The following is a 27,189-nucleotide window of genomic DNA, read 5'->3' on the forward strand; positions in this document are numbered from 1 at the left end:
AGCCCTTGCGTTGTCTTTGTATTTACAGGCCCTTTGGCACCAAATAGGGGTTCCTGGATGGTACAGTTTGCGCTCGACTACTAACCTGAAGACTGGCAGTTCAAAACCACCCAGTGGGGCTGGAGAAGAAAGGCCTGGTGATCTGCTCCTGTAAATACGACAGCCGAGAAAACCCTGTGGGGCAGCTCTGCTGTGTCAGCCTGGGGCCGCCCGGGGTCAGAATCGACTTGGCTGCAGCGGGTTCGGTTTGGCACCAGATGACACCACCTCGGTCGTCAGAACCCCTGAGGAACGGACAGATGTAAGCTTTCAACGATCAAAAACATGTGTTTGTGCCAAGTGGAGGGGACGGGACGGTGTAGTGTGCTGTTCACAGGAAGATTTCCCGGGCACGTGTGCACACAGGGAGACAGGGTGGCAGGACCCGCTCGTCCCCAGCGCCCCGCAGTGTGAGTGAAGGGACCGCAGGAGCCGCCCAGCCACGGAGCGCCTGGCCAGTGCCCCACAACAGGCTGCCACGCGGTATTAGGGCTGTCGATGTGAATCTTACTGGTTTTGTAACTTTGCTTATATTTAATTTCATAGTTTATAGTTGAACAAGAGCTATAAACATAAGGTGTTTATATCTAGTTTTATGTTTGAACATGTTTTAGTAACGTTATAATTTGAAACCACTTAAGTCAACACTGGGGGCTAAGGAGAATTTTTTTTCCTTTAGAAGGCTTTTGTACATTACTCAAGTTGTAGAAAACATCGTAGAATTTCTTTTTAAAAATTCTATTGCCATTTATTATTTATTTTCTTGCTATATTTTAGCGTCAGTTCCTTTCTCTTTTTAATAAAAACAAACACACGAGTAAGTAACATCTGTTCCTACTACACTGGACAGTTTTTAAAATTTTGTCAGTTTTTAGGGTTGGGGGGGTGTCTCAGGGAGAGGCCCACAGGCAGGCCGACCCTGCAGGACGGCTTGCTGAGAGGCAGGGTGATTTGCTAGGGCAAGTAGAGAAAACCCAGGAATGGCAGCGGCAGCCCAGCCTGCACTTAGCTTCAGAGGCCAGTTCGGACCCAGTTACTAGTGGGGTGTATCATTTAGGACATATTTGGCTGCATAGACCAGAACACCCCACTAAAGTGCCTTAGAACATGAGAATACATATCACCCCTGTGGTATCCCCGTATCACCCCATGGTGACACTATATCCCCCCCATGGTGACTCCAGACCTGCTCAGTGGCCGGTCTGCTCCTGAGGCCTGGCCTCTGCAGCCTTCAGCATCACGGCACCTGGTGCGTGGGTCCCTGGTAGACCCTCAGAGGTCTCCTCAGTCTTCCCAGGAATTCTACTGTTTCAAGAGAAGATGAACACACAATTTGCTTACAATGTGAAATCTCCTGAATTTTAAGTGTTGGTTTAAAGTTTTTAAAATGATAGGGTAAAACTCATTGCCTTTGAGTCAATTCTGACTCATAGCAACACTATAGGACATAGGAGAACTGCCCCAAAGCGTTTCCTAGGCCATACTCTTTAAGCAGGCAGACTGCCACATCTTTCTCCTGTAGACATCGGGGGGTATTGAACAAAGCCCATCTGTGCGATGGGCCACAGAGCCTGGTACACAGAAGGTGCACACTTCTCTAGACTTCTTAACTCCTTCGAAAGTTTCTCCTTTAGCAAACATGGCCTCATAAAGGGCCTAGAAGCTGATTGGTATGCCTGGGGACCAAAGCCATGGTCTTTTCAGTTGTCTCATATGCATGTGAAAGCTGGACGATGAAAAAAGAAGACGAAAGAAGAATTGATGTATTTGAATTGTGGCCTGGCAAAGAATATCGAATATACCACGGACTGCCAGAAGAATGAACAGATCAGTCTTAGAAGGAACGCAATCAGAATGCTCCTTAAAAAGTAAGGATGACAAGACTTTGGGTTGCTTGGTTTTGACACGTCATCAGGAAAGACCAATCGCTAGCAAAGGAAATCACGTTTGGTAAAGCAGAGGGTCAATTCAATGAAAACGAGGGAAGCCCTTAATGAGATGGGTTGACACGAGGGCTGCAACAACGGACTCAGGCATGTTGAAGATGGCGGAGATGGTGCAGGACTGGGGAGTTCCATTCAGTTGTATATGAAGTTGTCCTGAGACCACGACCCCTGGGCAGGGAAGAGGGTGGGCAGCGTGAACTCCTTTTCTTCGGTCCGGTACACTCCCGAGAGTTTGCCTGCCGGGGCATCAGGGGACTGGGCTGACCTTGGGATTGTCAGGAAGACCCCCGCCCAATGATGGGACGATCACAGGAGGCTGCAGGGGAGGGAGCTTGAGAACTAGGAGGCCCACTTAGGCCAGAGAGGCGAGGGAGGCTTTGTCTGAGCGGTGCTGACCAATTGTGAAATCCTAGGCTTAGCCTCACAGGGATTAAAGTCCTTACCTGTAAAATGGGCCTGTAATGTGGTCCTGGTGCATGGATTAGGGACAGTCTGGCAGTTTAAGATACGATTTAAAGATACTGTATCTTCTGGGACAGATGAGAGAGCAAATATGACAGAGGGAGAGAGACCAAGACCCAAGGAAAGAAAAAAGGGACCTGAAGACCTCCCTGTCTGGTTGTCTCTTGTGTAACAAACCACCCCAGACTTCCATGCCTCAACCACTTTATTGTGCTTGTGGACTCTGTGGGTCATGAATTCCGACAGGAAACAGCAGAGGTGGCTCACACAGCAGCCTCCTGCCTCTCCACTTGGGCCTCCAGTGCAGTCCTTGTCTGGGTCAAGTCAGCTCCTTAGGCTGGCAGCCCCTGCCCACTTAGCCTTCCTCCTTCACAGGCCAGCTGCCGTGCCTCTCCGTGTGTGTGTGTGTTTTCTTAATGCTTTCTTATCATGTTCGGAACTTAGGTGTAAAGTAGGTGGTCCAGAAATGAGAGTGGAAGGAAGAACAGAAACCATGCAGGGTGCACGTTACGTCCTAATGTGGAAGAAACATGGAGGAGGATGAGTTAAATTTGGTCTAGATTTAAATTAAAAAAAAAAAAAAGTCTTGAGTTTAATTGAGATATACATGAATCTTTGTTGGGTCTATATCACTGTTTAGAAGCCATCCACACTCCTGGTTATAAAGTTCAAACCCCTGTACAGGCCATGCGGCTACTCAGAGCACTATGCCGTCACATTGGCTTCAGAATTCATTTAAAGCACCCTCTCCCTTCTTCCCCTTGCCTCCCTTACCAGCCCCTACTCTCTCCTTCCTTCCTTCCCCTTCTGTATTCCTTTCCTTCTTTGTTTCTAGCCATGAAATCTTTAGAGATTCTCCTCAGAATAACCTCACCTTGATAGAATGTCCAACATGTAGAAAGTTAAAATGCACGATGGAGAATCATGTCCAATTGCCTGTTCTTCACCCTCGCACCCCTGAGTGACCCTTGAGCTCCTCTCCTGGAACCTTGGGTTCCCCTCCTGGAACCTAGGGTTGCCAGATTTAGCAAACAAAGACACAGGATGCCCAGATAAGTTTGTATTTCAGATAAACAACAGATGAGCTTTTAATATACTTATGTCCCATGCAACATTTGGGTGTCCAGATATTAACTGGGTGGCCTGTATTTTATCTGGCAATCCTACTGGAGCCTCTAGGGGCAGGCCTAGCTTAGTGGGTGTGCCACCTTTGGAGTCACATGGATTTAGTGCTCTGCTGTCACTGTCTTGAAATTCTTAGTAACTTTTGACCAGGGAGTCCCACATTTTCGTTTTGCACTGTTGTTGTTAGGTGCCATCAAGTTAGTTCATAGTGACCCTGCGTACAGTAGAATGAAACATTGCCCGATCCTGTACCATTCTCACAATTGTAGTTATGCTTCAGCCCATTGTTGCAGCCACTGTGTCAGTCCCTCTCATTGAGGGTCTTCCTTTTTTTCGCTGACCCTCTACATTACGAAGCATGAAGTCCTTCTCCAGGGACTGATCCCTCCTGATAACATGTCCAAAGTATGTGAGATGTAGTTTTGCCATCCTTGCTTCTAAGGAGCATTCTGGTTGTACTTCTTCCAAGACAGATTTGTTCATTGTTTTGGCAGTCCGTGGTGTAGTCAATACTCTTCTCCAACACCACAATTCTCACCTGGTTGTCACAGCCTGATCACGGCAGAACACACTACTGTTTGCCACTCTAATCCAGCGTCACTGTACCTGGCACACAGCGGTGAAATACTTGGTGTGTAGAATGCTAGTTGCTTCATAGATGCCTTGGTCAGCCACTTGACCTAAAAAATAACTTTAACCGAAGTGATATAATCGGTGTTTCTAATGATGCAGGTGAGATTCATTCCAGTGGCTGCATATATGATGTCGTCAGTCTGCAGGACTGCTCGGACGCCTGGCTCCCGGTGGTGGTTGTGGGTTAGCTTAATTTCTTCTGCAGACGGGATCTGTTTTAAAAGAAAAGAACGCGGCCATTCTGAGTGCTAATCACCCAGAGTTTTCCTAAGAAGTGGGCTCTTGAACAGGTGCACCCCGGAAATCAATCAGTCACTGGGAATTAAACAAATATGAGGTACAAGAAAATAAAGAGCATTCACGTTTAGAAACAGAGCCCCATGTAAATAGCCCATCCTTTAAAAACCACAGAAACACCACCCATAATCACCTAGGCAGATATAACAACACAAGTTGTGTTAAGAAAACCTGGTAGAAGTGTTCAAAACACCAGACTTAGATAGGCAAGTCTGGTATTGCGAAAAAATTTTCATTTTACAAAATGATCTACTACTAGGTTTATTTGACATAATGAGATCTCTACTATAGTTAAAACACTCAGTTTATAAAAATTTGATTGAATTTCCTGGCTTTGATAATCACTATGGTTATGTAAAACCTTACTTTTGGAGGAAGCCAGCTGGCAGCTACATGAAACCTCTCTGTACTATTTTCTGCAATTTGTTGTGAGGCTGTAAGTATTTTAAGGAATCCTGGTGGTGCAATGGTTAAACACATGGTTGCTAACCAAAAGGCTGGCGACTCACACCCACCCAGCACCTCCAGGAGTGAAAGACTTGGCAATCTGCTCCCGTCAAGATTACAGCCTAGGAAACACTGTGGGGCAATTCTGCTCTGCATCACGGGATTACTATGAGACGGAATCGTCTCAACACCACCTAACAACAACAACATAATTATTTTAAAACACTTTAAAGATTTTGTATATGTATATTTTAGAATATTTAAAAATTGTGTATATGTATATACTCATATAGAGTATTAGATCATATATTCAAGAGCCCGTCTATTAGGGACAAGGGACATCTTTGCTGCATGCTCAGTCTTGATGGTGACTCATATGTCCTTACCTCCCCTGGTAATTTATCAAACGATGTACTGGATCTAAAAGACTGTAGTGGCCAAACCCCATGGTAGCTGGTAGCTCCAATCACTAAATCTTTCTTCCAGCGGGTATCAACAGCAGATAATAAACTCATTTTTTAAAAACCGTGTTTTCTTGTCTCATGACCTAGAAAAGGCGCAAAGATGCCAAAGGCAAGGAGCAAAAAGGAAAGAAACGGGATCAAAGACCCCGAATGAGTAATCTGCTTTTGTGATGTTAGCCAGGACCCAGTTTTCTATCTTTTCTCTTAAGTTTAGCAACTGCGCTTCATTGTTGTATCATTTTAACTTTAATTCTAGTTAGAGTCAGTCAGTTTTCCCAGTTGAAGTTGCTTCAATAAGGAATGGTGGAAGCAGTGACAAAAGTTAAAGGAAGTGATTAAGGAATTGAGCATATACGATGAGGTAGTAAAAACGAGGAAGTAATTCATGCATTCATTCACTCATTCAAGAACAGTTCTTAGTTTCTGACTCAGTCAAACATTGTTGGCGATACAGTGATAAACAGCCCTGCCCTGCTGGTATTTACATTCCAGGAAGCAGAAAGACAATAAACCAATAAACACGTTTTTATGTGGTATATCCAGTAGCAGTAATGTTATGAAGAAAAATAAAGTGAGCTAAATTATGGAAGAATGACAACCAGAGAAAGATTTTTTTTATGACTTAGAATGGCATTGCTTCAATAGCTGTTGGGAGATAGACTAGCAAAACCAAGAAAATGATTCATACTAGTGATCGGGCGATGAAATGAACTTGATTGCTGTATCACTTTAATTCTAGTTCTAGTTAAAGTTAAGTTCCCCAATCTTTCCTTCATACACTGCTGGCATTGTGTGACTCACACACTTATTTTATAAAGCAGTTTATGTCCTTTGACCTGTAATACAGTGGTTCTCAAGCCATCGGACCTAATTTCTCTGTTGTATGATAGATATTTTATAACGCCTCTTACTATCTTGAGATGAAATCATGGATAATATAACCTATCTGGAGACATAATTTCAAGAATCCAAGACAAAACATCCAGAAAATAATGTCAAGGAACAAAAAGAAAGTAATTTATAATAAAACAAGACCAAACCACAGAAAGGCTTGATAGTGCCTGATGTGTACGCAGGCTTCTTACCACGGCAGCCTCACATGCAGACTGTGGCTCAGTTTGTGGTGGACCAGTCACAGCCAGGTACACTGCAGGTGGCCGTGCTAGCAGGAAAGGAGAGAAGGGCTGAGTCACTCGTGCAGCACTCTGCATGTCATGTGTCACTGTGTGTTTTACAGTAACCTCTGACTTCAGGGGAGCAGGGGAGGCCCATCATTGCACAGGCCTGGGAGAAGGAGAACCATAAAGCTTCAGTCTAACCGAGATTGGCTGTGGCCTCGTAACTGCCCGCACGTGTTTGCCCCCTGGCATTCAGCAGGACGTTGGACGTGGCACAGTCCTCTGGGACTGGAACTGTCCTGTGCGTAACAGGCATGGCTTGGTCACCAGTGCCGTAGAGCTACCCCAGGCAAAGATGCCCCAACAAGTTTCCAGCACCCCCTGATAGGCAGGGTGGCCCTTCTCATAGGATTTATTTTCAGGTAATAATTCAAGAAAACGACAATGCTATTTGTCTGACTATATTGACATCAAGGTTATTAGTAACAGTATAAAATCGGAACCAAACTAAATATCCAACAGAATGGAAATATTTAATTAGCAGTGATTTATCCAAACAGAAGGGCATTATATAACCATTAGACAGGTAAGTGGAGTCCCTGAGTAGTGCAAATTGTTAATGCACTCAGCTGCTTGCTAATTGAAAGGTCAGAGGTTTGAGTCTACCCAGAGTGCCTCAGAAGAAAGGCCTGGTGGTCTGCTTCCCAAAAATCCGCCGTTGACAACCCTGCGGCGCGTGGTTCTCTGATACACGTGGTGTTGTTGGGAGTCAGACGACCCTGCGGAGAGTGGTTCTTCGATACGCGTGGTGTTGTCGGGAGTCGGATGACCCTGTGGCGCGTGGTTCTCTGATATGCGTGGTGGTGTCGTGAGTCACGGTGACCTGATTGCAGCTGTTGCGGGTGGTAGAAACTGATAAGTAGAGTTGTCCACAAGGTGGTACACATACTGTTGATTAAAAGTGTAGTGGTTAAGCACTACGGCTGCTAACCAAAGGGTCGGCAGTTCGAATCCACCTGGCGCTCCTGGGAAACTCTATGGGGCAGTTCTACTCTATCCTATAGGGTTGCTATGAGTCGGAATCGACTCGACGGCACTGGGTTTTTTTTTTTTTTTTTAAATATATAAAACGCTTAGATATATGAAATGAAGAAGAAAATACTCTAAAATTGCTAGCTGCATGAGGGTAAATCAACTATTATTGTGGCTTAAAACGGCAACCATTTATTAGCTCGTGATTCTCTAGGTCTGGAATTTGAACTGGGCCCATATGCCTGTTTTTTCTGCTGGCCTGGCCTGGCCCCACTCGTGCTGTGGCATCGGGCTGGAGGCTCGGCAGAGCTGGTTTGTCCCCTCACACACCTGGCGGTTGGTGCTGGCTGTCAGCTGGTCCTCTGTCTCCAGCAGCAAGCTGTAACAAACTTGAAAAAGCATGAAGTATTTGAGTCCCAAATTATAAATGTAAAACTGGTAAGAGTGGGGATTAATGGATGTTGTTTTATGTGTATATTTCATACCATTCCCCAAAGGCCTAATTGACCATAGAATGTCAAAGATAGAACAGACCAGCCAAGTGGGTTTCATCTGAAGTGTCAGCTCGAATTAGTTGGTCCCAGGACCGGTGTTAGAGGTTGCTTCTGGCATCAGTGGGAGAGAGAGCTGTACGCAGTTAGGGACGTTGGCTACGGGGCAGAGATTTGGGGCGGGAGGTCAGCACCACACATTTGCCATGGGGAAATTGAGGTCCCTGAAAGGATGGGTTTTCACGTTTTTGAGAAGTGACTGACAGTAATAAACTCTATGACAGGTGGTGGTACAGGAACTGCTGGCTCAATATTCCCAAAGCTGGACTGAGTTCTTGGGTGACAAGCTGAGAGCCAGGTACGTATCGCTCAGGTTGCCACTGTTACTGGCTTTCCGCGCCTTATCACTGAGCCTGAGTTTTAGAGCTTGGTCATTTCACAACTCAACAACTCACTCTTGTTTGAATGTTTTTATTAGGTAATATTGGATACGTAGAACACTATATATGAATTATGTATGCAAATTGTATATGCAAATCAGTGCGCATGCATCGAGTTCAAGAACTGCAACTTTGCTGACTCTATTCCTGAAGCTCCTGCCCTACCCCTTCCGTGTTCACTGCTCCAAATTGACAGGTTTTAACCCTCATGAAAACCCCATGAGGTAGACACGGTTGTTATTGCCATTTCATATGTGAGGGAACTGAGGCACACAGCCTAACTATTTTGCCCAAGGTAACGTGGCTAGTGCGTGGCAGAACTGGGATTTGAACTCACACAGCCTGGCTCAGGATCACTGCTTTTGGTTGTTTTTATTGATTTTTTAGTATTGTCTTTAAGCTTTATAAATAAGGCATACTGTATGTCGTATTCTGTAACTTCCCATTTTGCTCAATATTTTGTTGCTAAGATTCATCCAAGTTGTTGTGTAGCTGAAGAGCTGACCTGTTTGCTCATAATATTCCATTTTGTGCAAAACTAAGAAGACCAAACCTGTTGCTGTCGAGTCAATTCTGACTCATAGCGACCCTATAGGACAGAGCAGAGATGTCCCATGGAATTTCCAAGGAGCATCTGGTGGATTCGAACTGCTGACATTTTAGTTAGCAGCTGAGCTCTTAACCACTGTGCCACCAGGGCTCCATTATGTGTGTATGCCACCATTTATTGACTCATTCTCATGTCCAGGATCAGTAGATGTTTGAGTTGTGTCCAGTTTTTTGGTATTTTGCACGAGGCTACTCTGAACAGCCTTGTACATAGTTTCTGAGGAACAAGTACAGGCATTCCTACAGGTCTTTCAAATGTGATTGATGTAACTCAGGTTGAGAAATACAGTTTACATCGCTACTGCCACCTTAGTTTGCAATCTGTTGTTCGGAAAACACTCCCCTGGGGTATTTACTACCAGGATGGGAATTGCTGTTTTGTGGAGTTTGCCAATGTCTAGCTTTACTGGGTGGTGCCAAATTATTTTTCAAAGCAGTTGTACAAATTTACACCCCACCAGTAGCTTGTGTCCTGTGGAGCCAGAGTCGCACCAGGCTTGACGTTACCAGTCTCCTTAGTTTTTGTCAATCTAATATAAAACAATGATGTCTCACTGTGATTCCAGACTGCATTTTCCTGATTTCTATTAAGGTTGAGCATACTTTCACATGTTTATTTGCCATTCGTGTTCCATTTTCTGTGAAATTCCCGTTCACGTCTTTTGCCAATTTTTCCATAGTTCCCCTCCCCCTTGGTTTAGTGATTCTTTATCTTTTACTATTATAGATGTCACTACTATCTTCTCCAAGTTTGTGGCTTGCCTTATACTTTCTTTATGGTATCTTTCAGTGAACATAAATTCTTAAATTAGAAATGAATTTGTCAGTCTTTTACGGTCAGCACTTTATGCATCTTGTCTACTCTGAGGTCATAAGATATAATTTTTCAGTTTGAGGGTTTCACTTTTCACATTAAGTCTTTAATCCTTTGGAAATTTGTGTCTGTGGTGTGAGGAAGGGATCAAATTTCATTTTTCCTCCCTTAAGAATTGTCAGTTTTTCCAGCACCTGTCAGCTTTCGAGAGTTGTTTACTGAATTAACCAACTATCCTTCCCTAGTGATCTGCAATGCCCCCCGGCCATTAGTAAGTCTCCACATATGCACGAGTCCATTCACGGACTGTCTGTTTTGTTCCTGGAGTGTTTGTATATCCTTGACCCAACACTACACCTGACAGTTACCCTAGCTTCACAATAAATCTTTTTATGTATTCAGAATTATACACAGAAGTCCTTTGCACGTCCATATTTATTTTAGAATCCGTTTGTCAAGTTCCTTAAATAAAACAAAACAAAAAATCCCTGCTGGACTTTTCTTTGAAAGCATATTAAATCTACAGATTCATTTTCAGGAAAACTGATGTATTTATAAAACTGACTTTTCCTCTTGGTTTTAATACTCTAAGTGTCTTCCAGAGTTTTACAGTTTTTCCACGTAACTCGTACATTTTTTGACAGATTTGTTACTAGGCTTTTTATAATTTTGGTTGTTGTAAAGTGTATATATTTTTTAAATCATGCTTTTTGTAGTCACTGGCTTATTACAGATGCGTTAACTTTGTATGTAAGTCATATAGCAGGTCCCCTTTAAACATTTTTCTTCTGATGATGTATCTATAGATCATTCGGAGTTTTCTCTGTAGATGGTAATGAACCTACAAATGATGGCGTTTTTATTTCTTTCTTTCCAATTGTTACTCTTTTTATTTATTTTTGTATCTTAATGCATGGATTGAGTACGTCTGTTTGCATCCCATCGGGAGATAATGCTATCAGGTTGTCCTCTGTTGCTGACACTAGAGTTTGGTACCTTGGTCAAGATGGCGACCCCTAGATTTCTCTGTTGGAGAAGTACATTTTCCCCTTTGAAAGTAAAACGTAATTTATGGGGTGACACTTTGATACTTTTAAAATGTCCTGTTATTCAGAGCCATTCACCTAGTGGGTTCAGTATCTGTTGATGTTGCCAGTGCCCGCTCTCTCTCTTATTCTGTTAGGAAGAGCTTTCCCTTTTTACGTCCTTTTCCTCTATCTTCTATCTTTCTGATATACTGTGTTATAATATATTACTACTATTCTTCTTTTTGTGATGCTCAACCATCCAAATTTGGCCAGTGAGAGCGCTTTCAAACCAGCTGCTCCAGTGTCATTTAAAAAAAAAAAATAATACCATTGGTCTTTGCTTTCTGGCACGACTAGATACCTTAGGCTCACATTTTGCTCTCCCTGTCCCAGACCTAGAATCCACCTCTCTAAGGGGGTCTGGTTCCTTTCAAGGAGGAATCGAGTTTAGAAACCAAGATTTGTGTCTTAACTGCGTTCATTGTTGTTGGGGTGTCATTGCTTCTAGGCCTTCTCAGGGAACAGAGCTAAGATATTTATTTTTAAATCTTGGGTTCATACTGTTATTTTCAGATCAAATTGAACATTTACTGTGTTTTCTTCTTTCTTTTAATTTGTATTTACATCTCTTTTCTCTCACCATACAAATCTTGGCTCTTAATAGCATTAATTTATTTATTGAATTTGAATTATCTTAATATACATGAGGCGCCCTGGTTGCTCAGTGGTTAACAGCTTGGCTGCTAAACAAGAAGTTGGCAGTTTGAATCCACCAGCTACTCCTTGGAAACCTTATGGGACAGTTCTGCTCTGTCCTGTACAGTCCCTATGGTTGGAATTGACTCAACAGCAATGGTTTTTTTTTTTTTTTTTTTGAATATACATAAAATAGTTCCTGGATTGTAATACAAAGAGTACTGCAAACAGTAAACTTGCCAAGGAAAGTTGAAGGTTTCCTTGAAGTTCTTTTATTCTAGATAATGTATCCCACGAAAATTGTACAGTAAAAGTACAGTTTTCAAAAGTTATTTGAATTCTTCTCTTACATTCAGCTGTGCTGTCAGTTCGATACATTTAGATTCATTTGTTTATTTTTGTAATTCAATTTTAGAGGATATTTCATCCTTTTGATATAATTATATTTTTGCATATGTCGAGAATTTACATTATTTAAAAGCCTAGTAAAAACATGTACTCTCAGGAGCCCACTGCCTTCTTATTCCTCCACCCCGTCTTGACATCCCATCTGGAAACCCCTTCTCATTAGTTTCTGGGTTTATCCTTTCGATGTTTCTTTTTGCAAAAAAGAGTAACAATTGTATATATTCATTCTTTCTTTTTCCCCTTCCATTTTATACAACAGGTAGGATATTATGTAGGCTCTTTTACTCCTAGCTTGACTGACTTTGCAGTAATATTCTCTGGTCATCACGCCGTATCAGTTCATAGAGATTTTCCTTATTCTTTGTTGTGACTACACTGCACGAAACACCGTAGTTTATTCAAGCAGTCTCCTGTGGTTGGGCCTTTGGACCAGTTACTGTGTATTTTAACTAATACCTCAATAAATAACACCGTGCATATTTTGTTTTGCATTTATGGAAATGCAGCTTCAGGAAAACTTCTGGAAGCGGGGTAGTTAGACCAAAGGGTAAATGAAGGTGTGGTTTTATTAGATACCACCCATTCCCCCTTTTCTCTTACTTCTTATTAAGATGCTTACCTTACTTGTTTTTCTGCCTTTCTGCATTTCTTGTGTGAATCTTTAAGGCTGTATCTCTTCCCCCTAAATACTGCCCTGCTGGTTTGTTAGTTTTATGCTCATGGTTCTTATTCTCTCATCCTGTGTTCCACAGACTTTGAGGAGTACTCCTTCTATTATTCAATTCTAAGTGTGTTTGTAATTCTGTGTTCTTCTTTACTTACTCATTGTTTGGAAAGGTGTTTGGAGATCTTTTGTTTGTCTTTTTGTTACTGACTTATGATTGGAATAGCCTCTTTAGTGAGTAGTCTATATGGTATTGATTCTTTGAAATGTTTTGAGATGTACTTAGGGCCTGGTACATGCTAAGCTTTTGTAAATGTCCTCTGTGAGAGGAAAGCTACTATAATTGTTGGGTTGTCAACGACCAAGCTTGTTAATTGTGATATTCGGTATTCTTATTCGTGTCCCTGGGTGACGCAGTGGACTGCTAGCCAAAAGGTTGGTAGTTCAAGCCCACCCAGAGGCTTCTTGGGAGACAGGCCTGGAGATGTGCTTCTGAAAGTTCCAGTTCTTGAAACCCTGCGGGGCAGTTCTGCTGTGTATACATGGGATTGCCGGGAGTCAGAATTGACTCGACGGCAACCAAAAACAACATATTTTTACTTGTTGGCCCTATTAATAATTGAGAAGGTGTATTGAAATTTGCTGTCTGATGATGAGTTCATCAATTTCTTCCTGTAGTTCTTTCTTCCCGTTTCCAAGGAGCGGCTGGTGGATCCCAGCTGCCGACCTTTTGGTCAGCAGCCAAGCTCTTAACCACTGCACCAGGATTCCAGATGAACGTGTAGGTCTTACATTTCCCCGATAAATTGGACCTTTTATTCTTTTACCCTTATGAAGTGATCCTTTCTGTCCCTAATAATGTTTCTCTTGAAGTTGATTCTGTCTGATCTCAAGGGACACCCGGTCAGGCTGGAGATGGGCATGTTTGCATACAGATGACAAAGTACTGAAAAGCAAGAAGGTCCACAGAGAGAGCCTCTGGAATGGAGAGAAGGAGTGTGTTGGGAGGGTGTGTTGGGGGGTTGTGTTGGGGGGGTGTGTTGGGGGGTGTGTTGGGGGGTATGTTGAGGGAGTGTGTTGGGGGAGTGTGTTGGGGGGTGTGTTGGGGTGTGTTGAGGGAGTGTGTTGGGGGTATGTTGGGGGAGTGTGTTGGGGGAGTGTTGGGGAGGTGTGTTGAGGGAGTGTATTGGGGGGTGTGTTGGGGTGTGTTGAGAGAGTGTGTCAGGGGTATGTTGGGGGAGTGTGCTGGGGGAGTGTGTTGGAAGTGTGTTGGGGAGGTGTGTTGGGGGAGTGTGTTGGGGGTGTGTTGGGGTGTGTTGAGGGAGTGTGTTGGGGGTATGTTGGGGGAGTGTGTTGGGGGAGTGTGTTGGGGGTGTGTTGGGGAGGTGTGTTGGGGAGGTGTGTTGGGTGTGTTGAGGGAGTGTGTTAGGGGTGTGTTGGGGGGTGTGTTGAGGGGGTGTGTTGGGGGTGTGTTGGGGTGTGTGTTGAGGGAGTGTGTTGGGAGGGTGTGTTGAGGGAGTGTGTTGGGTGTGTTGAGGGAGTGTGTTGGGGGGTGTGTTGAGGGAGTGTGTTGGGGGTGTGTTGAGGGAGTGTGTTGGGGTGTGTTGAGGGAGTGTGTTGGGGGGTGTGTTGGGGGGGTGTGTTGGGGGTGTGTTGGGGGGTGAGGATTGTGAAGTGCCCTGTCTCTTGGGTAGCGTAAGGATCTCAGCGCACTTGGACCCAAGGCATGTGGGGGGTGGCGAGGAGGCAGCAATGAAGGACAAGGAGCCAGGGATAAGTCTTCTCCTGGATTCCAAGGGCCACACCACCTGTTAACTGGGGACCGTCAGATGGCGTTAAAAGAGCAGTATTTTCCTGATCCTGCCGAGCTAGTTGACACTGAAGGTTTGAAGGACTGAAAAGCGAGGGGCTTTGAAAAAGTTAATGGATTCAAAGACCTGGGAAAAAAAGGGGGGGGGGATGGTAATAAAGCTAGTAGTAGCCACAAACATTGAGCACATTTCAAACGCCAAGCACCATTATCTTGTTTAATCCTCACAGAAGTCCTTCAAGGCAGGTTCTACTCTAGTCCTCATTTTCGTGTGAGGAGACTGAGTTTGGGGGTGAGATGAAAACTCAGAGGCCGGGGCTTCAGACTTGACTGTACAGGAGACAATAAACACTTTGAAAACAGAGAGGACATGTTTGCTACTAAAAATGCCTCGTGCAGGTCTGCGCCTGAACTTGGCACTCATTCTGTCCCTGATGAATAGATCTGAGTGTGAGGAAGTGGTGGGAAGCCTGGGTCAAGGGAGGTTTGACAGGTGGGTAATGAGGGTTTCTCAGTAGCCCAACCTAGAGTGGCCTCTGGCTTAGGAGGGTGAAACGTCCGGAGAACTTGCCGCCGGTGGCTTAACTGTGGACAAGGCTGGGGCTGGGGTGCGGGGCAGGGAGCTCTGGGATCCTTGTTCCCTGGATATTCACCTGTTGGGGTTGTTGGGGAGAGCAGAGAAAGAAGGAGAAACCAGCGGGTGCATCTCCTGTGAAGGCAGCAGCTGCAGTAGCAAGTGAAGGCCCAGAGCAGGGATGGGACTTCAGGGAGCAGCACTTCCTCAGCTTTAGGGAAGTGCTGTGGACCCAGGGTCTCTGCTAGGTGCAGGGCCCCAGTGTAGACCTCCCCACCAGCATCGGTTCTGTCCTTTCAGGAAACTTGCTACTAAACGGGCCACACAGATCATCTGTCCTTTTATTTCTCTTCTGGATAAGAGAGCAGGGTTTTCTATCATTTTGAAGACCTGACAAGCTCTCACCCATACGCCAATCTGTACTTCTAGCAAATTTTCCGGAATAGATCTGAGATGTGCCAGAGGCAGTATTCCAACGGTAAATATTTGGAAAGTTCCAGTCTATTTATTTTTGTCTCGGTTATTAACCTCAAAACCAGTACACATCTCTCCCACACACCCAGACTTTACCGTCTGTGTTTATCCACATAAGACCCCAAACCACACTTACTCTGAGTTTTACATTAAAGAAAGCCTTTTTTACCAGCCTGTCCTCAGCAGACGCTGCATACTGGGCACTTTTCTAAGCAGGGGTGATGTAGCACCGACCGTGGGCTGTCAGCCACCCTGGAGCTTGCACCCCAGTAGAGAAGGCAGGCAGCAGTCCGGTTGACAACCCCCAACAGAAGTACCTGAGCAGGTAGGGGCTTGAGGAGAGATGGGCGGAGAATTTCCTGGTGCCCTGAAATCCCTCCAAGTAGGCAGCCATTGTCTGCTCTCCGTGAGGCTACCCCTCGTTTGAATGTTGGGGGAATCAGTCATGGTTTGAAAAGTCTCCGTGGGACCAGGTAAAGCTGGGAGGGGCTTGGCAGGGAGCGCTGAGGGAAGTGGCGCTCAGAGGGGAGGTATCTGACTCTGGAAACAACTCACTCTGCCTTTCTTGTTCCAGTGAGTCCTGCCTTTTCTCCCCTCCCCTGGGGCAGCCTGCCAAGGAGCCCCCACTGGCCTCATCAGCCCAGATACCCTAGGAAGCTGTGCGTGCTGAGGAAAGTGGAGGATCTGTGTTGCATTTTAAAGCTTTTTCATATTATGGAAATTTCCAAATATCCAGCAGAGTTGAAAGAATTTTACAGTGAACATACGTATCCTCACTGTCTATAAATATTCTACCATTAATATCTTGTTATACCTGCTTTGGAACCCTGGTGGCGCAGTAGTGAAGAGCTCAGGTACTAACTAAAAGGTCAGCAGTTCGAATCCACCAGCTCCTTGGAAACCCTATGGGGCAGTTCTCCTGTGTCCTGTAGAGTTGCTGTGAATTGGAATCAACTCAATGGCAACAGGTTTGTTGTTGTTGTTTTTTTCTGGTTTATACTGGCTTTATCACTTATCTATCCCTGTATCGTCCTTCAACCTACCCGTCAATTCACCGTATCTTTTTGATAAATTCCAGAGGAAACTGCAGACAGCATACTTCTCCGAATACTTCAGCGTGATCATTTACAGTTCAGTGTTTCATTAGTTTATTCTTTTTGTGCAGAATTTGCATACAAGGAAGTGCAGAAATCTCAAGTATACATTTGCTAAGTTCTGAAAATACATACACCTGTGTGATTCAAACTCTCATCAAGATGCTGGTCGTTGCCTTCACCGCAGGAATTTCCTCCATGCCCCTTTCCAGTCAACCCTGCCACCACCCTCAAGGCACCACTATTCTGACTTGTTCCACCGTAGACTGGTTTTACCTGCTGTAGAACTTCATATAACCGTAGAGTATGTACCCTTTTGTGGCTGGATTTATGAAGTTAGTATAATTTTTTTTTGAGACTAATTATGTTGCTGTTTGTATTAGTTTATTCATTTTATTGCTGAGTAGCATTCCATTTTATGGGTCTGCTATGTTTTCTGTTCTCCTATATATGGATTGAAAAAAAAGCCTCACTGCCATCAAGTCAATTCCAACTCATAGCACCTCTAGGACAGAGCAGAATTGCCCCATAGGGTTTCCAAAGCTGTAATCTTTACCGAAGCCAACTGCCACATCTTTCTCCCTAGGAGAGGCTGGTGGGTTCAAACCTCTGACCTTTCAGTTAGCGGCTGAGCTCTTAACCGCTGCACCACCAGGACTCCTTCATATCTGGGGGGACACCTGGAATGTTTCCATTTTTTCACTCTCTTGACTAGAACTGTGGATATTCTTATACAGTCTTTGTTTTGTGAACATATATTTTTGTTTCTCAGGAAAATGGCAAGAGTAGAATTGCTGGGTCATAGGGTATGTGTTTGTTTAGCTTCATGAGACACTGTGAGAACTTTTTCCAATGTTGGTTTACTACTCACACTCCCTTCAACAAGCGTGAAAAGCCTGGTTGCTCACAACCTTGTCAGCATTTGGTATTGTCAGTGTATTTTAGTCATTCTAGTGAAGGTACAGTGCAGCCTCATTGTGGTTTGCATTTGTACTTCCCTGGCAACCAATTATGTGCATTTGAATTTAATCTAAAATTTATTTAATTTAGAGTCATATTGGTCTTCTTGTAATATAAGTACTTACAAGAAGATTGGCTCTAGCGAAATTCCGACTTCAGGAGTTTGCACTGTCTCCTGCCTTGAGTAAGTCCCTAGAGCCGTGTCAGTGAGGTCGTGATCAACACCCAGATTGTCTCAGGGCTGGGGGTGGGACTCCTTCCTGGAGCAGGGGCAGTTTGTAGCCGCAGGTGGACAAACATTCTCTACAACAAACACACCAAGAAAGGTGGCTGCCCATGACAACACTCAGTCTCTGGTTTCACAGTGACAGTCCCTGGAATGACTAAAACATACTTTTCTATAAAATATGAACGTTCTTAACCTTCTTAACAAAGTTCTTTGTTAAATAGACTGAGGCAGAAACTCAACTTTCCAAAGACCAGGTTCAGCGTGATATTGATGTCTTGGCGTTTGGAGCCCTGGTGGGACAGTGGCTAAGAGCTCAGCTGCTAATCAAAAGGTTGGCAGTTTGAAGCCACCAGCTGCTCCTTGGAAACCCTATGAGGCAGTTTTACTCTGTCTTATCGGGTCACTGTGAGTCAGAATTGACTCGACAGCAATGGGTTTGGTTTTTTGGTTTGGTAATGGGTAGTGTTCACTAACCTCCCGTCTTCTCTGTCTCAAAAAAAGGGCAGGTGTTAATCCAGCATGTAGCACTCCGAAAAGCACCATATCAGTTGCTCCTTAAGTTTCTCTCGTAGCCTCTGATTTAATGACAATGCCTACTTGTGTGCTTTTAATTTTAACTAACAGGAATTAATGGGAATCCTAGTTACTTGGATCTTAGAATAAACTTATTTCCCCAGGACACGGGGGTGGGGAGCAAAAGGGTGGCTGAGCTGCTGGAAACCCTAAGTGCGTTTTAACCCCTCAACTGTTGTCTTAGTCAAGGTTCTCTAGAGAAACAGAGAGAGGTTTTAGGAAATTAGCTGATGCAGTTGTGGAGGGCTGACAAGTCCAAAATACGTAGGTCAGGCAACAGTCTTGTGTCCCAAAACCTGTAGGTCAAGCGATGGAAAGAGTGAAGACTGAGAGAGTCCTGGAAAAATCTATTTTAGTGTAGAGGCAGAACATGCCCTGGGAATGTTCCCCTTTTCCTCGTAAGGCTTTCAACTGATTGGGTAAGGCCCACCCACATCATAAAGAGTCATCTGGTTTAATTAAGATCAAATGATGTTACCTTGTGTAACTGCGTCCTAACGCCATCCAGACTAGTGTTTGACCAAAAAACTGGGCACCGTAGCCTAGACAATTTGACACATAAAATTATTGATCACAGTCATTTATTAGATTCTAAAGACAGAAGTTTCATGAGGGGCAAAATTAGCACAAAAGGCAGAGACTTGAGTGTTTGGAGTCCGTTTGTGTATAAGCCCCTTAACTACCCTGTACCTCAGTTTTCTCATCTGCCAAATGGGATGATGGAAGTTCCTACCTGTTAAAGGAAGTCCCATCTCTGTGGCCCACTATACCCTGTGCTTGTCCCTTCCTCCCACTGTCCTCCCCTCTACCTGGGGCTCTTTTTCCCTTAAATACTGGTGTACCCTAAGACAAAACCGGAGATTTACCTACCATGTTCTGCCTGTGTGTACCTTGGCAAGTCACTAAATATTGCTGAGTTTCAGTTTCTTGAAGTCTAAGTTGGGATAATTATAGTATCTACATTACAGAATTATTGAGATTATTAACTCATTCATGGAAAGTGCACAGCAAAGTTCCTGATATGTAATGTATTTAATAAATATCGTTTGTTGACAAATACTTTTTGACAGATATATTTGACTGTTAATATTCAGTTCAAACAATATTTATAATGTCCACCAATGATTGTTATATACCACTTGGTGGAAGTTATATAACTGTTAATGAAGAAAATCTACTTAAAATATTGAAAACTACTTATAATAGAACAGCAAATGGAAGAAAACAGGAACCCAAATCATCTCCGTCCCACAAGGCCAACCGTGTAGGACAAATGAGAGCCAAACATTCGTCAGAGAAGCACTGAGGAGACGCACACACTCCAGTGTGAGGGGGTGGGGAGGTGGTGTGTCCTTACACCACTTTTCTATCGGAAGAACATTTTTTTTTTTTTTTAATTTCTTCAGGTTTTCAAAAAATTTTTATTGTGGTAAATATATATGTAACATCTAGAAGAGGCAAGCGTGTGAAGGCCCAAGTTTATTAGCGGTTACCAAGGATGGGTGGAAGGGAGGAGGAAAAGGGGACTCATTGCTTAGGGGACACTGGGCTTCTGTTAAGGCCGATGGAAGAAATCGGAAATGGAGAGTGGCTGAACAACATGATGAATGTGATTAACCTCGCTGAATCAGGAGAAAATTCTTTTTGAAAAAAACAAACGTTCTTCTTTCTAACGAAATTCTTTAGTGAGGCCAAAATAGTAATGATGATTACTGTGTTTTTCCTTCAGTTTTCTGGCATTCAACATGGACACAGTCGGTAAACTCACCTTTCTGTTGAAAGCAGTGAATTTTCGTGAGAGGGTTCTTCAGCTGGGTTTGGTGGCCAGGATTTATTATAAGGTAAAAATACATGATTTTTTTTCCTTTTGACATGTGTTTAAGGCATATTCTTTCAAGTGAACTCTGTTAAATGTAGCAGAGGAGAGTCTGGTTGGTCACAAGCTTCTGAAATGACTAGAGTCCTACAGGCCATTCTCCGTGACAGCGTTCCTTGCTTTGGAGGCCAGGACACTATTGTTAACCTCCTTCGTTTCACAGCTTCTCTCAGAAGTCCACCCACGAGCATCATTTGGCTGCCATGGAGCTTGATGAGTAGAATAATTTTAGTCCTTACAGAAACTGAAAATTCATTGTTCTATATGTGTGATCAATATATTCTCTGGGGAGAAAAAAGGTACATTAAAGGCATACATAAAAACTAACCAGTGGGTTAGCCTGAAAGGTATGAGGATTCACAAAAACATAAACCTTGTATAAACAGTGGTAGAAATCTAGAGGGAATTTTTGTCAAGGACAGTGCCAGTCAGATTTGAGGAAACATAGCCTGCCCCAGCAAGACCCCAAGAGAAGGCCGTACTCAACCCACTATCTGCCCAGGCTCAGGCTCAAAACCAAAACCCCAAACCAGACCACTGCCCTCCCTCTACATGGGAATTAAGACCTGAGGGGGCCAAAATTGGGCCCTGTGCAACTTGTCCCCTTCAGTCCTTCTCTTCTTACATCAAGTCCAAGATTATACCTCTCTGTACAACACAGAGTGGGCGGAAGGGAGGAGGATGCGTGGCACATGGGCGTGGCGTTCTCGTAGGAAATGCTCAGAAACGGGAAGAGCCCTGGAAACAGCGAGCGGTCGAGATCCACCTTGTGTAGAAGAGCCGCACGTGATGAGTACCTGCTGGAAGCTGAGCTAAGGGTTGTGCAGATCAGTTCATCCTCCAGGTATAGATCTGAGGCGAGGCTCAGCCAGACAGTGAGGGCACATCTGGGTGGGTTAAAGTCACTTCATGTACCCTGCCTCTATCAGACGTGGAGCCAGCCAAAATATGAGAAAGATAGATATAATCAAAGGCAAAAGAGCTATAGAGGCATCAGAGAGCAAAATTAACACTGGGGGAAATAAAATCAGTGAACTAGCTTTCCAGGATTATACAGGAAAAGGATAAAGATGAAATAGCAAGAGATGACAATAGATTTCTTTAAAAAAGTAAAGAAAAGCATTAAATAGTAGGAAACCAAATTGATGATACAGTACCATAAGCCTTTATGTGCCACATAACATAACATCTATGGTAGCCAGCTTCCAAGAATCCCCACTTCCTAATATTTATACCCTTGGATAGTGCCCCCCACACTGTACCAGGGTTTGTCTGTGTAACCACAGCGGCGGTGACGTATCACTTCTGAGATTAGATTGTAAAAGATACCCGTGACTTCCTTCTTGGTCACTGTGTTGCTCACTCTCGCTCCTGGATCCCTCACTCTGGGAAAAGCCATGTCATGAACATGCCTCCTGCCAAAACCGCAGGAGTGAGTCTGGAAGTATTTCCTCTAGCCCCAGGCAAATCTTCAGAGACTGCAGGACTGTGGAAGTCAACAGCTTGCTGCCACCTCATGAGAGACTCTGAGCCAGAACCAGCCTGCTAAGCAGCTCCTCGATTCCTGGCCTTCAGAAACGACATGAGATAATAAATGTTTGTTGTTTTATTCTGTTAAGTTTGGGGGTAATTTTTTGCACCACAGTAACTAATACAGGCTTTGGTGTCTAGAAGTGGAACGCTGATGTAACGAAAACCTAAAATGTGGATCTGACCGTGGAACCTGGCAGTGAGTTTTGAGAAGAGCGGTAGTGAAAGCCCGACATTCCTCAAAGAAGTTAATAGAAGGCTCATGGTCTTTGATAAGGTTGTGGGTAAGGATTCGCCAGAAAGTGAGGTAAATGTTGTCAGAAACTGAAGAAGAGGATTCTTGTTATGTGGCAGCAAAAATTTAGTAACGTTGTTGCCTGCAGTTATGGAGAAAGTAGAAAATGTACCAAACGAACTGAGTGATTTAGCTAAAGAGATTTCCAACCAGAGTGTTCAAAGTGCTTCCTGTCTTCTCACTGCTGCTTATAGTAAAATGCGAAAGAGAGAGAGGAGCTAAAGGAAAGACTACTTAACATGAAGGAACTGGAATTTGATTTGGTTTTGAAGATTCCTAAGTTCTCTGAGTGGAAAACAATGCTAAAATTAAGAAATGACTTCAAAGCAACAGTAAAATCCAAGACACTCTCAGAAATGCATGGTCTAAAGATAAAGCCCAGAATGTAACTGTGAAATTCTTGAAGAGCTGAGGAAGATCAGAGGTGGGACTTCAACCAGACAAAACGCCTTGTGGATTCTCTCGATCAAACTATAGGGCTTCTGGAGAGTTGGAGGGCGTTTACCATTCGCTCTCTCAGCACCACAGGGTAGAGGAGCGTCTGTCTCAAGGAGATTTGTGGATGTGACTTTTGTCTAATGCACCAAACTCAAAAAAATGTCATAGGAGACTCACAACATTTTAAAGATAATTATATCGGCCAAATACTTTCAGCTTGGGCTAAAAGGTATAGAAACAGTACAAAATGAAAAGAGCCTTTGAGCCACCAAGCTTCTGCAAACAAGCAGCCGGCTGAGAAAACTGCAAACATATGCTACCTTTCATAAAAAAGGAAAAATGCCTTAGAGGACAGAGCCAAGAGCACAGAGGGTGGAGCCAAGAATCAATGCGAACAATAACTCCTGAGCAGAAATAGGATTGAGTCCTAAGCAAAGGAACCTCTGACATTTGCCCAAGTGGGTTTCAGACTTGCTGTGAACCACTGACCCCTGTGTTTCTCCTATTCCCCTCGTTTTTGAACAAGAGTGTATGTAATGGTGATCCTCTGCCTGCCTTACTGTTGTACAGAGAGTATATAGAGGTATACGGAGAACAGATAACTTGTCTCTTCAGTTCACAGGCCTTCAAATTGAGAGAAACATACATAAGGAATGACACCTGAGGAAACTTATCTTCACCGAGGCCTCGTTTAGTACACTGAGCTGATGCTATAATGGGGTGAAACTTTTTGTGGGCCTGTAGACCGAGTGAGTGTGTTTTTGGAAAAATGTGAATCACCGAGGGCCAGATGGTAGCCAGCCTCCAAGACGACCTCCAATGATATACATCTCCTGGCATTCACATCTTTACGTAGTTCCCTCCACGTTGTGACAGGGTTGGTCTTTGTGACCAATAGAATACAGCAGATGTGATGATATATTTATTCTGAGATTAGATTATAAGAGACACTGGGGCTTCCAGCTTGGTTAACCTGTCTCTCTCTCCTGGATCACTTACTCTGGGGAAAGCCATGTCCTGAGCAGCTCACACGGCAAGGAGCTGAAATGTCTTTCCGAAGCCTGCACGAATGAGCTTGGAAGCTTGTGCTGCAGCCCTGGCCTGACTGCATCTCCATGAGCGAGCCAGAGTCAGAAGCACCGAGATTTTAACTCTCAGAGACTGTGTGAGATAATGAAAGTTCATTGTTTTAAGATACTAAATTTGGAGGTAATTTGTTGCACAGCAATGGATAATTAATGCATACAGCGTCTGAAATCAGAAAATCGTCAATCGTTTTGGCATTGATACACGCATGCTTTTGAAACAAAATATAAATGGGGCATTTTAATCTTTTGTAACCAATATCTGCATTAATAATATAAGATGGGAATCTTTCTGTGTCAATAACTGCATGATTTCAGATTCTGATACTTTTGGGTTTTTTTTTTTTTTTGGTTATTATAGACAGTGCCAGAATAAATATCCTTAACAGTGAGCATTTTTGGGCTTTAAATACTGCCAAATTGTTCTCTAGAAATGTTGAACCAAATTGTACTTCCCCAGCACTGTATCAGGGAGTACATTTCTCCGATAGTCATTTTGCTAACACTCTTTTCCTGCAACTCTCAAACTTTTTCTCTTCAGGGTTTGAGAGTCTACCATCTTCTTTTTATGCTTTTGTTTTATTGACATTAGAAATAGATCCATTGTAAAATATCTGTTTTTAATTCTGTTTTCAGCAGGGCATTAGATGTTCCCCATATTAAATCCCATAATAAATATTCAGAACTTTTTTCTGCTTATAGTTGTTCTCTACCAGAGAACAAATTCTTCAGTTTTTTCCCGTGTGTCCATTTTCTGATTTGGGGGAGAAGAAAACCTTTGCACACACACGAGTGTGTTTTCTGAACAACGACAACGGGCGTATCACGTGGTGAAAACATTGTAAGGGTTTTAGAATCAGACCATTAGATTTTACCACTTCTGAGTCTCAGCTTCCACACAAGGTTTTTGCAAGGATGGAATAACCAAAAAAAAAAAAAACAAAAAAAAAACCCAGTGCTGTCAAGTCGATTCTGACTCATAGCAACCAAGGATGGAATAAGAATATGTAAAACAAAAAACAACAGTTTTTAAAACTATAAGCCTTGCACTCGTGTTGATTATCTTATTTACCACCAGTAATATTTTTTTATGGCCAATTCAATTAAACATTCATTGAGTGCATACTGTTTTCTAGACCTAGCATGGGAAGCCCACAAAAATTACTAAGGTGTGCACCTGTGTTGGGGGAACTTAAAATCCAGAATGGCAAAAGGACAAGTCCACGTCTAGTTTTAAGCCCAGGCAAGATGAAATGTGCTAAATTAAGAAAAAACCTACAAACTCAGAGAAAAGAATATTGACTTCTTCTATATTTTAGTTTGTATTTTTGGTCTAGTTTTTTGCTCAGCTAGCTGTACTTTGGCTATGTCTACCTGGATTAATATAGTATATCTTGACATAAAGTGATCGTGTTCAGTAATTTAAACTTCGGACCCAAACAGTTTTGACAGTAGTCTTTGTATGGTGTCTGTCTTAGTCATCTAGTGTTGCTATAACAGAAATACCATAAGTGGATGGCTTTAACAAAGAGAAATTAATTTTCTCACAGTCTAGTAGGCTAGTATGCAGTTCTACCCTGTCCTATAGGGTCGCTATGAGCTGGAATCTACTCAACGGCACTGGACTGAGTTAGTAGGCTAGAAGTCCAAATTCAAGGCATCAGCTCCAGGGAAAGGCTTTCTCTCTCTGTCGGCTCTGGAGCAAGGTCTTTCTCATCAATCTGCCCCTGGACTAGGAGCTTCTCCATGCAGGAACCCCGAGTCCAGAGGACACACTCTGCTCCTGGTGCTGCTTTCTTGGTGGTATGGGCCCCCCCTCTCTGCTCACTTCCCTTTCCTTTTTATCTCTTGAGAGATAAAGGTTGGTTTAGGCTACACCCCAGGGAAACTCCCTTTACATGGATCAGGAAGGTGACCTGGGTAAGGGTGGTGTTACAATCCCACCCTAAACCTCTTTAACATAAAATTACAATCACAAAATGGAGGACAACCGCACAATACTGGGAATCATGGCTGAGCCAAATCGACACACACTTTTGGGGGATACAATTCAATCTGTGACAGTGTCCTTAAGGAGGGTGATTTCATTAAAATGCCAAAACCCTCTAAAAATAACCCTGTGATTTGGTCATAATATTTAAATAAAAGAGACAGAAACATGAATGGGTTTCAGAAATCTGTCCTCTTCTCAGCTTTTCAGTAATGCTCTTTAATTTTCCAGAAAAACCCTTTTTACCTTAACTCAGAGACACTAGGCCAACCCTCTCGGTATATTGGATAGCTCATCTCCCCCTTTTTCCCTGGGGTGAAATATATCACCAAGAACTACAATTCACAGTCAGAGTTAGAGAAATGAAGAGACAACTAGGTGCTCAAGAAAGAATAAGCCTTCACGGTGGTCTCGTGGTGGTTCAGTGGTAGAATTCTCGCCTTCCATGCAGGGGACCCACCGTTCGGTTCTAGCAATGCACCCTCCTGTACAGCCATCACCCATCTGTCCGGGGAGGCCTGGGTGCTGCTGTGATGCTGAGCAAGTTTCAGCAGAGCTTCAACGCTAAGATGAACTAGGAAGAAAGGCCCGGCAGTCTACTTCCAAAAGACCAGTCAGTGAGAACCCTTTGGACCGTAGCAGTCCGAGCTACAGGACCGGGCAGTGTTACCTTCCATTGTGTGGCCAACTCGAAGGCAGCTAACGACATCATCTGACGATGCATTTCCTCCTCCTTGGAGTAGCCAGGATTTCACTCAGAATGGGTCCAGGAAACGCCCCTTGGTGTGCTGGCAGGCATGGGGTAAACCTCTATCTTCTCTTGGAAGCAGTGCTTCTCCACTTTTCCAAAGTCCTGTTGCAGGCCACTGCTCACCATGGTTGCTGCATCATTTTCCATTGGCGGGAAGAACAAATAAACCAATAAACAATGGCTTGTTGCTCCACGAATATCCTAATGGGGACTTGGGCAGTTCTGTGGTGCTCATCAGTGAAGAACATCAGAAGTTCTGTCTTGGTTACCTAGTGCTGCTACAACAGAAATACAAGTGAGTGGCTTTAAAGAACAGAAGTTTGTTCTCTCACAGTCCTGGAGGCTCTTCATTCCTTCCCTGGCAGTAGAGCTGGGCTTTCCTTGGTTCCTTAGCATTCTCTGCCTAGTAGCCCATCCTCACCTAGTGTCTGCCTTCCTCCCTGGTGTCACTGTATCCATTCTGGCCTTTTTGTAACTTTAGGCCCATTTTACGCTGGCATATCTCATTGACACAACAAAAGGGAAACCTATTTCTGAATGGGATTACATCCGCGGGTATAAGGACCAAGAATTCAGCATATATTTTGAGGGTACACAATTCAGTACATAACAGGATCCCAATAACCAATTTGTTTAACAAATGACTATTTAAAAATATATACCAAAAACAAAAAAATGGGGCAGGTGGAGGATGATGATATAGATGGTTGAAAATGGTTTAGTTTTCTCGGAGTTGGCTCATGTTCTGTCCCTCACTCCCTGTAACGTCTCCCACCCGCCTAGTGGTTTCTGCACTT

The 27,189-nt window shown here is 43.6% G+C and overlaps 1 long non-coding RNA gene across 2 annotated transcripts in view; it reads left to right on the forward strand.

The window, feature by feature from the left end:
• The window catches only part of LOC126060334 (uncharacterized), a 97,973-nt gene that overhangs the window by 20,357 nt on the left and 50,427 nt on the right, over positions 1-27,189 (forward strand). For both annotated transcript variants that reach the window (XR_007513569.1, XR_007513570.1), the window contains exons 3-5: positions 29-301; positions 8,339-8,412; positions 20,157-20,268. This is a non-coding gene — a long non-coding RNA (uncharacterized LOC126060334). The remainder of the gene's footprint in view (positions 1-28; positions 302-8,338; positions 8,413-20,156; positions 20,269-27,189) is intronic.

Source organism: Elephas maximus, chromosome 17 (assembly GCF_024166365.1).
Source record: "Elephas maximus indicus isolate mEleMax1 chromosome 17, mEleMax1 primary haplotype, whole genome shotgun sequence".
Lineage (NCBI taxonomy): Eukaryota > Metazoa > Chordata > Mammalia > Proboscidea > Elephantidae > Elephas > Elephas maximus.